The sequence below is a fragment of the Schistocerca serialis genome, unplaced genomic scaffold (genome assembly GCF_023864345.2).
Source record: "Schistocerca serialis cubense isolate TAMUIC-IGC-003099 unplaced genomic scaffold, iqSchSeri2.2 HiC_scaffold_762, whole genome shotgun sequence".
Classification (NCBI taxonomy): domain Eukaryota; kingdom Metazoa; phylum Arthropoda; class Insecta; order Orthoptera; family Acrididae; genus Schistocerca; species Schistocerca serialis.
In genome coordinates this window covers 53,908-63,270 of record NW_026048367.1, presented here as the reverse complement: position 1 = coordinate 63,270, position 9,363 = coordinate 53,908, and the positions used below count along the sequence as shown (strand labels likewise).

General features: G+C 53.9%; 29 non-coding genes across 29 annotated transcripts; all 29 read right to left on the bottom strand.

The window, feature by feature from the left end:
- Positions 1–135: 135 nt before the first annotated feature.
- Positions 136–207, bottom strand: Trnae-cuc (transfer RNA glutamic acid (anticodon CUC)). Its single transcript has one exon. It is a non-coding gene; the product is annotated as a tRNA-Glu (tRNA).
- Positions 208–478: 271 nt separating this feature from the next.
- Positions 479–560, bottom strand: Trnal-cag (transfer RNA leucine (anticodon CAG)). Its single transcript has one exon. It is a non-coding gene; the product is annotated as a tRNA-Leu (tRNA).
- Positions 561–633: 73 nt separating this feature from the next.
- Positions 634–715, bottom strand: Trnal-aag (transfer RNA leucine (anticodon AAG)). The gene has a single exon. It is a non-coding gene; the product is annotated as a tRNA-Leu (tRNA).
- Positions 716–1,002: 287 nt separating this feature from the next.
- Positions 1,003–1,074, bottom strand: Trnah-gug (transfer RNA histidin (anticodon GUG)). Its single transcript has one exon. It is a non-coding gene; the product is annotated as a tRNA-His (tRNA).
- A 368-nt stretch (positions 1,075–1,442) lies between these two features.
- Trnae-cuc (transfer RNA glutamic acid (anticodon CUC)) lies at positions 1,443–1,514 on the bottom strand. The gene has a single exon. It is a non-coding gene; the product is annotated as a tRNA-Glu (tRNA).
- Positions 1,515–1,785: 271 nt separating this feature from the next.
- On the bottom strand, positions 1,786–1,867 carry Trnal-cag (transfer RNA leucine (anticodon CAG)). Its single transcript has one exon. It is a non-coding gene; the product is annotated as a tRNA-Leu (tRNA).
- Positions 1,868–1,940: 73 nt separating this feature from the next.
- On the bottom strand, positions 1,941–2,022 carry Trnal-aag (transfer RNA leucine (anticodon AAG)). The gene has a single exon. It is a non-coding gene; the product is annotated as a tRNA-Leu (tRNA).
- Positions 2,023–2,309: 287 nt separating this feature from the next.
- On the bottom strand, positions 2,310–2,381 carry Trnah-gug (transfer RNA histidin (anticodon GUG)). Its single transcript has one exon. It is a non-coding gene; the product is annotated as a tRNA-His (tRNA).
- A 368-nt stretch (positions 2,382–2,749) lies between these two features.
- Trnae-cuc (transfer RNA glutamic acid (anticodon CUC)) lies at positions 2,750–2,821 on the bottom strand. The gene has a single exon. It is a non-coding gene; the product is annotated as a tRNA-Glu (tRNA).
- A 271-nt stretch (positions 2,822–3,092) lies between these two features.
- On the bottom strand, positions 3,093–3,174 carry Trnal-cag (transfer RNA leucine (anticodon CAG)). Its single transcript has one exon. It is a non-coding gene; the product is annotated as a tRNA-Leu (tRNA).
- Positions 3,175–3,247: 73 nt separating this feature from the next.
- Trnal-aag (transfer RNA leucine (anticodon AAG)) lies at positions 3,248–3,329 on the bottom strand. Its single transcript has one exon. It is a non-coding gene; the product is annotated as a tRNA-Leu (tRNA).
- Positions 3,330–3,616: 287 nt separating this feature from the next.
- Positions 3,617–3,688, bottom strand: Trnah-gug (transfer RNA histidin (anticodon GUG)). Its single transcript has one exon. It is a non-coding gene; the product is annotated as a tRNA-His (tRNA).
- A 368-nt stretch (positions 3,689–4,056) lies between these two features.
- On the bottom strand, positions 4,057–4,128 carry Trnae-cuc (transfer RNA glutamic acid (anticodon CUC)). Its single transcript has one exon. It is a non-coding gene; the product is annotated as a tRNA-Glu (tRNA).
- A 271-nt stretch (positions 4,129–4,399) lies between these two features.
- Trnal-cag (transfer RNA leucine (anticodon CAG)) lies at positions 4,400–4,481 on the bottom strand. Its single transcript has one exon. It is a non-coding gene; the product is annotated as a tRNA-Leu (tRNA).
- A 73-nt stretch (positions 4,482–4,554) lies between these two features.
- Trnal-aag (transfer RNA leucine (anticodon AAG)) lies at positions 4,555–4,636 on the bottom strand. Its single transcript has one exon. It is a non-coding gene; the product is annotated as a tRNA-Leu (tRNA).
- A 287-nt stretch (positions 4,637–4,923) lies between these two features.
- On the bottom strand, positions 4,924–4,995 carry Trnah-gug (transfer RNA histidin (anticodon GUG)). The gene has a single exon. It is a non-coding gene; the product is annotated as a tRNA-His (tRNA).
- Positions 4,996–5,363: 368 nt separating this feature from the next.
- Trnae-cuc (transfer RNA glutamic acid (anticodon CUC)) lies at positions 5,364–5,435 on the bottom strand. The gene has a single exon. It is a non-coding gene; the product is annotated as a tRNA-Glu (tRNA).
- A 271-nt stretch (positions 5,436–5,706) lies between these two features.
- On the bottom strand, positions 5,707–5,788 carry Trnal-cag (transfer RNA leucine (anticodon CAG)). Its single transcript has one exon. It is a non-coding gene; the product is annotated as a tRNA-Leu (tRNA).
- A 73-nt stretch (positions 5,789–5,861) lies between these two features.
- Positions 5,862–5,943, bottom strand: Trnal-aag (transfer RNA leucine (anticodon AAG)). The gene has a single exon. It is a non-coding gene; the product is annotated as a tRNA-Leu (tRNA).
- Positions 5,944–6,230: 287 nt separating this feature from the next.
- Positions 6,231–6,302, bottom strand: Trnah-gug (transfer RNA histidin (anticodon GUG)). The gene has a single exon. It is a non-coding gene; the product is annotated as a tRNA-His (tRNA).
- A 368-nt stretch (positions 6,303–6,670) lies between these two features.
- On the bottom strand, positions 6,671–6,742 carry Trnae-cuc (transfer RNA glutamic acid (anticodon CUC)). The gene has a single exon. It is a non-coding gene; the product is annotated as a tRNA-Glu (tRNA).
- Positions 6,743–7,013: 271 nt separating this feature from the next.
- On the bottom strand, positions 7,014–7,095 carry Trnal-cag (transfer RNA leucine (anticodon CAG)). Its single transcript has one exon. It is a non-coding gene; the product is annotated as a tRNA-Leu (tRNA).
- A 73-nt stretch (positions 7,096–7,168) lies between these two features.
- On the bottom strand, positions 7,169–7,250 carry Trnal-aag (transfer RNA leucine (anticodon AAG)). Its single transcript has one exon. It is a non-coding gene; the product is annotated as a tRNA-Leu (tRNA).
- Positions 7,251–7,537: 287 nt separating this feature from the next.
- Positions 7,538–7,609, bottom strand: Trnah-gug (transfer RNA histidin (anticodon GUG)). The gene has a single exon. It is a non-coding gene; the product is annotated as a tRNA-His (tRNA).
- A 368-nt stretch (positions 7,610–7,977) lies between these two features.
- Positions 7,978–8,049, bottom strand: Trnae-cuc (transfer RNA glutamic acid (anticodon CUC)). The gene has a single exon. It is a non-coding gene; the product is annotated as a tRNA-Glu (tRNA).
- Positions 8,050–8,320: 271 nt separating this feature from the next.
- On the bottom strand, positions 8,321–8,402 carry Trnal-cag (transfer RNA leucine (anticodon CAG)). The gene has a single exon. It is a non-coding gene; the product is annotated as a tRNA-Leu (tRNA).
- A 74-nt stretch (positions 8,403–8,476) lies between these two features.
- Trnal-aag (transfer RNA leucine (anticodon AAG)) lies at positions 8,477–8,558 on the bottom strand. Its single transcript has one exon. It is a non-coding gene; the product is annotated as a tRNA-Leu (tRNA).
- A 287-nt stretch (positions 8,559–8,845) lies between these two features.
- On the bottom strand, positions 8,846–8,917 carry Trnah-gug (transfer RNA histidin (anticodon GUG)). Its single transcript has one exon. It is a non-coding gene; the product is annotated as a tRNA-His (tRNA).
- A 368-nt stretch (positions 8,918–9,285) lies between these two features.
- Positions 9,286–9,357, bottom strand: Trnae-cuc (transfer RNA glutamic acid (anticodon CUC)). The gene has a single exon. It is a non-coding gene; the product is annotated as a tRNA-Glu (tRNA).
- Between the last annotated feature and the right edge of the window lie 6 nt (positions 9,358–9,363).

Below are 9,363 nucleotides of genomic sequence, written 5' to 3'. Positions count from 1 at the left end.
TAAGAGGTGTCGCATCGCTCTCGCCGTCACTTGTGACCGCGAATCGTACTTAACGTCATTTTGTGCAAGCGTCAGCGGAGCGTCAGTCGAGCTAAGTCGGGACAAGTCGCATAAGAGGAGCAGTAAAATGCGTATTTCCGGTACCGGGAATCGAACCCGGGCCTCCTGGGTGAGAGCCAGGTATCCTAGCCACTAGACCACACCGGATAACGACACAAGTGCTCCTCCAGCGAACACAGCAAGCTGTACACAATCCACTTGACGACAACGGCAAAAATTAGCGTTTCCACTGCATAGAACGTCATGCTCGAGACACATTTCGTGGAGACGAGCGCCAGCAATCGTGACACCAAACTGCGCGTGTGAATCCTGTCGTTGCACCACGCACTGTGCTGCTACGACAATTTAAGAAAGAGACGCTCACGGCTTGCTGCGCTGTTTCCTTCGCGGGTAATCAGTGCTCCTGCTTAGAAAACATTGGCAGCGGTGGGATTCGAACCCACGCCTCCGAAGAGACTGGTGCCTGAAACCAGCGCCTTAGACCGCTCGGCCACGCTACCTACGCGGCGCCAGGGGCACAGGAGCTGCTTTCTACAGCACGAGAAAACACCACAAAAAAAAACGAGAAAAAGTTGGCAGCGGTGGGATTCGAACCCACGCCTCCGAAGAGACTGGTGCCTTAAACCAGCGCCTTAGACCGCTCGGCCACGCTACCTGCGTCAGTGTTGTTCGCTTTCGTAGAAACAGTGCACGACACAGCTTCCTGTTCTGCTGCGACTGGCCGCTCATCCATTGCACTTCAAACAACTGCCCTTTTCGAATAGAGGTTAACTACACAGGCAGCAGCCCGCGCTGTGGTGCGGCGGCATTACGTGTTGATAATGAACTGGTAGTGCCACCTGCAGCTCGTGGAACATGAGCGAGAAATCCAGAGGGCACCGTGAATTCAAACAGTGGTTCACTACCGTCATTGCAGCGACAGCAAGGCAAAACTTTAAAAAGTGCCGTGACCAGGATTCGAACCTGGGTTATTGCGGCCACAACGCAATGTCCTAACCACTAGACGATCACGGCCACGGAGGCACCGCCGAAAGCAGTTCTCGCGACTGCAAGTGGCTATGCACAGCAAAGCTCAGCCCACTGTGTCTCGCCACAGCTGTGTCAGACGTGGTCTCCATTATATGTATACTGGCAAACGAAACGTGTCTGCGCTGTTAGGACACTAAGCAGTGTGGTTAGCTGCATTAAACCCCTGTGGCAATGTCTTGTAGTCCTCCAACTCTGTCTACCACAGGTAAGTGCCTCGATAAGAGGTGTCGCATCGCTCTCGCCGTCACTTGTGACCGCGAATCGTACTTAACGTCATTTTGTGCAAGCGTCAGCGGAGCGTCAGTCGAGCTAAGTCGGGACAAGTCGCATAAGAGGAGCAGTAAAATGCGTATTTCCGGTACCGGGAATCGAACCCGGGCCTCCTGGGTGAGAGCCAGGTATCCTAGCCACTAGACCACACCGGATAACGACACAAGTGCTCCTCCAGCGAACACAGCAAGCTGTACACAATCCACTTGACGACAACGGCAAAAATTAGCGTTTCCACTGCATAGAACGTCATGCTCGAGACACATTTCGTGGAGACGAGCGCCAGCAATCGTGACACCAAACTGCGCGTGTGAATCCTGTCGTTGCACCACGCACTGTGCTGCTACGACAATTTAAGAAAGAGACGCTCACGGCTTGCTGCGCTGTTTCCTTCGCGGGTAATCAGTGCTCCTGCTTAGAAAACATTGGCAGCGGTGGGATTCGAACCCACGCCTCCGAAGAGACTGGTGCCTGAAACCAGCGCCTTAGACCGCTCGGCCACGCTACCTACGCGGCGCCAGGGGCACAGGAGCTGCTTTCTACAGCACGAGAAAACACCACAAAAAAAAACGAGAAAAAGTTGGCAGCGGTGGGATTCGAACCCACGCCTCCGAAGAGACTGGTGCCTTAAACCAGCGCCTTAGACCGCTCGGCCACGCTACCTGCGTCAGTGTTGTTCGCTTTCGTAGAAACAGTGCACGACACAGCTTCCTGTTCTGCTGCGACTGGCCGCTCATCCATTGCACTTCAAACAACTGCCCTTTTCGAATAGAGGTTAACTACACAGGCAGCAGCCCGCGCTGTGGTGCGGCGGCATTACGTGTTGATAATGAACTGGTAGTGCCACCTGCAGCTCGTGGAACATGAGCGAGAAATCCAGAGGGCACCGTGAATTCAAACAGTGGTTCACTACCGTCATTGCAGCGACAGCAAGGCAAAACTTTAAAAAGTGCCGTGACCAGGATTCGAACCTGGGTTATTGCGGCCACAACGCAATGTCCTAACCACTAGACGATCACGGCCACGGAGGCACCGCCGAAAGCAGTTCTCGCGACTGCAAGTGGCTATGCACAGCAAAGCTCAGCCCACTGTGTCTCGCCACAGCTGTGTCAGACGTGGTCTCCATTATATGTATACTGGCAAACGAAACGTGTCTGCGCTGTTAGGACACTAAGCAGTGTGGTTAGCTGCATTAAACCCCTGTGGCAATGTCTTGTAGTCCTCCAACTCTGTCTACCACAGGTAAGTGCCTCGATAAGAGGTGTCGCATCGCTCTCGCCGTCACTTGTGACCGCGAATCGTACTTAACGTCATTTTGTGCAAGCGTCAGCGGAGCGTCAGTCGAGCTAAGTCGGGACAAGTCGCATAAGAGGAGCAGTAAAATGCGTATTTCCGGTACCGGGAATCGAACCCGGGCCTCCTGGGTGAGAGCCAGGTATCCTAGCCACTAGACCACACCGGATAACGACACAAGTGCTCCTCCAGCGAACACAGCAAGCTGTACACAATCCACTTGACGACAACGGCAAAAATTAGCGTTTCCACTGCATAGAACGTCATGCTCGAGACACATTTCGTGGAGACGAGCGCCAGCAATCGTGACACCAAACTGCGCGTGTGAATCCTGTCGTTGCACCACGCACTGTGCTGCTACGACAATTTAAGAAAGAGACGCTCACGGCTTGCTGCGCTGTTTCCTTCGCGGGTAATCAGTGCTCCTGCTTAGAAAACATTGGCAGCGGTGGGATTCGAACCCACGCCTCCGAAGAGACTGGTGCCTGAAACCAGCGCCTTAGACCGCTCGGCCACGCTACCTACGCGGCGCCAGGGGCACAGGAGCTGCTTTCTACAGCACGAGAAAACACCACAAAAAAAAACGAGAAAAAGTTGGCAGCGGTGGGATTCGAACCCACGCCTCCGAAGAGACTGGTGCCTTAAACCAGCGCCTTAGACCGCTCGGCCACGCTACCTGCGTCAGTGTTGTTCGCTTTCGTAGAAACAGTGCACGACACAGCTTCCTGTTCTGCTGCGACTGGCCGCTCATCCATTGCACTTCAAACAACTGCCCTTTTCGAATAGAGGTTAACTACACAGGCAGCAGCCCGCGCTGTGGTGCGGCGGCATTACGTGTTGATAATGAACTGGTAGTGCCACCTGCAGCTCGTGGAACATGAGCGAGAAATCCAGAGGGCACCGTGAATTCAAACAGTGGTTCACTACCGTCATTGCAGCGACAGCAAGGCAAAACTTTAAAAAGTGCCGTGACCAGGATTCGAACCTGGGTTATTGCGGCCACAACGCAATGTCCTAACCACTAGACGATCACGGCCACGGAGGCACCGCCGAAAGCAGTTCTCGCGACTGCAAGTGGCTATGCACAGCAAAGCTCAGCCCACTGTGTCTCGCCACAGCTGTGTCAGACGTGGTCTCCATTATATGTATACTGGCAAACGAAACGTGTCTGCGCTGTTAGGACACTAAGCAGTGTGGTTAGCTGCATTAAACCCCTGTGGCAATGTCTTGTAGTCCTCCAACTCTGTCTACCACAGGTAAGTGCCTCGATAAGAGGTGTCGCATCGCTCTCGCCGTCACTTGTGACCGCGAATCGTACTTAACGTCATTTTGTGCAAGCGTCAGCGGAGCGTCAGTCGAGCTAAGTCGGGACAAGTCGCATAAGAGGAGCAGTAAAATGCGTATTTCCGGTACCGGGAATCGAACCCGGGCCTCCTGGGTGAGAGCCAGGTATCCTAGCCACTAGACCACACCGGATAACGACACAAGTGCTCCTCCAGCGAACACAGCAAGCTGTACACAATCCACTTGACGACAACGGCAAAAATTAGCGTTTCCACTGCATAGAACGTCATGCTCGAGACACATTTCGTGGAGACGAGCGCCAGCAATCGTGACACCAAACTGCGCGTGTGAATCCTGTCGTTGCACCACGCACTGTGCTGCTACGACAATTTAAGAAAGAGACGCTCACGGCTTGCTGCGCTGTTTCCTTCGCGGGTAATCAGTGCTCCTGCTTAGAAAACATTGGCAGCGGTGGGATTCGAACCCACGCCTCCGAAGAGACTGGTGCCTGAAACCAGCGCCTTAGACCGCTCGGCCACGCTACCTACGCGGCGCCAGGGGCACAGGAGCTGCTTTCTACAGCACGAGAAAACACCACAAAAAAAAACGAGAAAAAGTTGGCAGCGGTGGGATTCGAACCCACGCCTCCGAAGAGACTGGTGCCTTAAACCAGCGCCTTAGACCGCTCGGCCACGCTACCTGCGTCAGTGTTGTTCGCTTTCGTAGAAACAGTGCACGACACAGCTTCCTGTTCTGCTGCGACTGGCCGCTCATCCATTGCACTTCAAACAACTGCCCTTTTCGAATAGAGGTTAACTACACAGGCAGCAGCCCGCGCTGTGGTGCGGCGGCATTACGTGTTGATAATGAACTGGTAGTGCCACCTGCAGCTCGTGGAACATGAGCGAGAAATCCAGAGGGCACCGTGAATTCAAACAGTGGTTCACTACCGTCATTGCAGCGACAGCAAGGCAAAACTTTAAAAAGTGCCGTGACCAGGATTCGAACCTGGGTTATTGCGGCCACAACGCAATGTCCTAACCACTAGACGATCACGGCCACGGAGGCACCGCCGAAAGCAGTTCTCGCGACTGCAAGTGGCTATGCACAGCAAAGCTCAGCCCACTGTGTCTCGCCACAGCTGTGTCAGACGTGGTCTCCATTATATGTATACTGGCAAACGAAACGTGTCTGCGCTGTTAGGACACTAAGCAGTGTGGTTAGCTGCATTAAACCCCTGTGGCAATGTCTTGTAGTCCTCCAACTCTGTCTACCACAGGTAAGTGCCTCGATAAGAGGTGTCGCATCGCTCTCGCCGTCACTTGTGACCGCGAATCGTACTTAACGTCATTTTGTGCAAGCGTCAGCGGAGCGTCAGTCGAGCTAAGTCGGGACAAGTCGCATAAGAGGAGCAGTAAAATGCGTATTTCCGGTACCGGGAATCGAACCCGGGCCTCCTGGGTGAGAGCCAGGTATCCTAGCCACTAGACCACACCGGATAACGACACAAGTGCTCCTCCAGCGAACACAGCAAGCTGTACACAATCCACTTGACGACAACGGCAAAAATTAGCGTTTCCACTGCATAGAACGTCATGCTCGAGACACATTTCGTGGAGACGAGCGCCAGCAATCGTGACACCAAACTGCGCGTGTGAATCCTGTCGTTGCACCACGCACTGTGCTGCTACGACAATTTAAGAAAGAGACGCTCACGGCTTGCTGCGCTGTTTCCTTCGCGGGTAATCAGTGCTCCTGCTTAGAAAACATTGGCAGCGGTGGGATTCGAACCCACGCCTCCGAAGAGACTGGTGCCTGAAACCAGCGCCTTAGACCGCTCGGCCACGCTACCTACGCGGCGCCAGGGGCACAGGAGCTGCTTTCTACAGCACGAGAAAACACCACAAAAAAAAACGAGAAAAAGTTGGCAGCGGTGGGATTCGAACCCACGCCTCCGAAGAGACTGGTGCCTTAAACCAGCGCCTTAGACCGCTCGGCCACGCTACCTGCGTCAGTGTTGTTCGCTTTCGTAGAAACAGTGCACGACACAGCTTCCTGTTCTGCTGCGACTGGCCGCTCATCCATTGCACTTCAAACAACTGCCCTTTTCGAATAGAGGTTAACTACACAGGCAGCAGCCCGCGCTGTGGTGCGGCGGCATTACGTGTTGATAATGAACTGGTAGTGCCACCTGCAGCTCGTGGAACATGAGCGAGAAATCCAGAGGGCACCGTGAATTCAAACAGTGGTTCACTACCGTCATTGCAGCGACAGCAAGGCAAAACTTTAAAAAGTGCCGTGACCAGGATTCGAACCTGGGTTATTGCGGCCACAACGCAATGTCCTAACCACTAGACGATCACGGCCACGGAGGCACCGCCGAAAGCAGTTCTCGCGACTGCAAGTGGCTATGCACAGCAAAGCTCAGCCCACTGTGTCTCGCCACAGCTGTGTCAGACGTGGTCTCCATTATATGTATACTGGCAAACGAAACGTGTCTGCGCTGTTAGGACACTAAGCAGTGTGGTTAGCTGCATTAAACCCCTGTGGCAATGTCTTGTAGTCCTCCAACTCTGTCTACCACAGGTAAGTGCCTCGATAAGAGGTGTCGCATCGCTCTCGCCGTCACTTGTGACCGCGAATCGTACTTAACGTCATTTTGTGCAAGCGTCAGCGGAGCGTCAGTCGAGCTAAGTCGGGACAAGTCGCATAAGAGGAGCAGTAAAATGCGTATTTCCGGTACCGGGAATCGAACCCGGGCCTCCTGGGTGAGAGCCAGGTATCCTAGCCACTAGACCACACCGGATAACGACACAAGTGCTCCTCCAGCGAACACAGCAAGCTGTACACAATCCACTTGACGACAACGGCAAAAATTAGCGTTTCCACTGCATAGAACGTCATGCTCGAGACACATTTCGTGGAGACGAGCGCCAGCAATCGTGACACCAAACTGCGCGTGTGAATCCTGTCGTTGCACCACGCACTGTGCTGCTACGACAATTTAAGAAAGAGACGCTCACGGCTTGCTGCGCTGTTTCCTTCGCGGGTAATCAGTGCTCCTGCTTAGAAAACATTGGCAGCGGTGGGATTCGAACCCACGCCTCCGAAGAGACTGGTGCCTGAAACCAGCGCCTTAGACCGCTCGGCCACGCTACCTACGCGGCGCCAGGGGCACAGGAGCTGCTTTCTACAGCACGAGAAAACACCACAAAAAAAAACGAGAAAAAGTTGGCAGCGGTGGGATTCGAACCCACGCCTCCGAAGAGACTGGTGCCTTAAACCAGCGCCTTAGACCGCTCGGCCACGCTACCTGCGTCAGTGTTGTTCGCTTTCGTAGAAACAGTGCACGACACAGCTTCCTGTTCTGCTGCGACTGGCCGCTCATCCATTGCACTTCAAACAACTGCCCTTTTCGAATAGAGGTTAACTACACAGGCAGCAGCCCGCGCTGTGGTGCGGCGGCATTACGTGTTGATAATGAACTGGTAGTGCCACCTGCAGCTCGTGGAACATGAGCGAGAAATCCAGAGGGCACCGTGAATTCAAACAGTGGTTCACTACCGTCATTGCAGCGACAGCAAGGCAAAACTTTAAAAAGTGCCGTGACCAGGATTCGAACCTGGGTTATTGCGGCCACAACGCAATGTCCTAACCACTAGACGATCACGGCCACGGAGGCACCGCCGAAAGCAGTTCTCGCGACTGCAAGTGGCTATGCACAGCAAAGCTCAGCCCACTGTGTCTCGCCACAGCTGTGTCAGACGTGGTCTCCATTATATGTATACTGGCAAACGAAACGTGTCTGCGCTGTTAGGACACTAAGCAGTGTGGTTAGCTGCATTAAACCCCTGTGGCAATGTCTTGTAGTCCTCCAACTCTGTCTACCACAGGTAAGTGCCTCGATAAGAGGTGTCGCATCGCTCTCGCCGTCACTTGTGACCGCGAATCGTACTTAACGTCATTTTGTGCAAGCGTCAGCGGAGCGTCAGTCGAGCTAAGTCGGGACAAGTCGCATAAGAGGAGCAGTAAAATGCGTATTTCCGGTACCGGGAATCGAACCCGGGCCTCCTGGGTGAGAGCCAGGTATCCTAGCCACTAGACCACACCGGATAACGACACAAGTGCTCCTCCAGCGAACACAGCAAGCTGTACACAATCCACTTGACGACAACGGCAAAAATTAGCGTTTCCACTGCATAGAACGTCATGCTCGAGACACATTTCGTGGAGACGAGCGCCAGCAATCGTGACACCAAACTGCGCGTGTGAATCCTGTCGTTGCACCACGCACTGTGCTGCTACGACAATTTAAGAAAGAGACGCTCACGGCTTGCTGCGCTGTTTCCTTCGCGGGTAATCAGTGCTCCTGCTTAGAAAACATTGGCAGCGGTGGGATTCGAACCCACGCCTCCGAAGAGACTGGTGCCTGAAACCAGCGCCTTAGACCGCTCGGCCACGCTACCTACGCGGCGCCAGGGGCACAGGAGCTGCTTTCTACAGCACGAGAAAACACCACAAAAAAAAAACGAGAAAAAGTTGGCAGCGGTGGGATTCGAACCCACGCCTCCGAAGAGACTGGTGCCTTAAACCAGCGCCTTAGACCGCTCGGCCACGCTACCTGCGTCAGTGTTGTTCGCTTTCGTAGAAACAGTGCACGACACAGCTTCCTGTTCTGCTGCGACTGGCCGCTCATCCATTGCACTTCAAACAACTGCCCTTTTCGAATAGAGGTTAACTACACAGGCAGCAGCCCGCGCTGTGGTGCGGCGGCATTACGTGTTGATAATGAACTGGTAGTGCCACCTGCAGCTCGTGGAACATGAGCGAGAAATCCAGAGGGCACCGTGAATTCAAACAGTGGTTCACTACCGTCATTGCAGCGACAGCAAGGCAAAACTTTAAAAAGTGCCGTGACCAGGATTCGAACCTGGGTTATTGCGGCCACAACGCAATGTCCTAACCACTAGACGATCACGGCCACGGAGGCACCGCCGAAAGCAGTTCTCGCGACTGCAAGTGGCTATGCACAGCAAAGCTCAGCCCACTGTGTCTCGCCACAGCTGTGTCAGACGTGGTCTCCATTATATGTATACTGGCAAACGAAACGTGTCTGCGCTGTTAGGACACTAAGCAGTGTGGTTAGCTGCATTAAACCCCTGTGGCAATGTCTTGTAGTCCTCCAACTCTGTCTACCACAGGTAAGTGCCTCGATAAGAGGTGTCGCATCGCTCTCGCCGTCACTTGTGACCGCGAATCGTACTTAACGTCATTTTGTGCAAGCGTCAGCGGAGCGTCAGTCGAGCTAAGTCGGGACAAGTCGCATAAGAGGAGCAGTAAAATGCGTATTTCCGGTACCGGGAATCGAACCCGGGCCTCCTGGGTGAGAGCCAGGTATCCTAGCCACTAGACCACACCGGATAACGA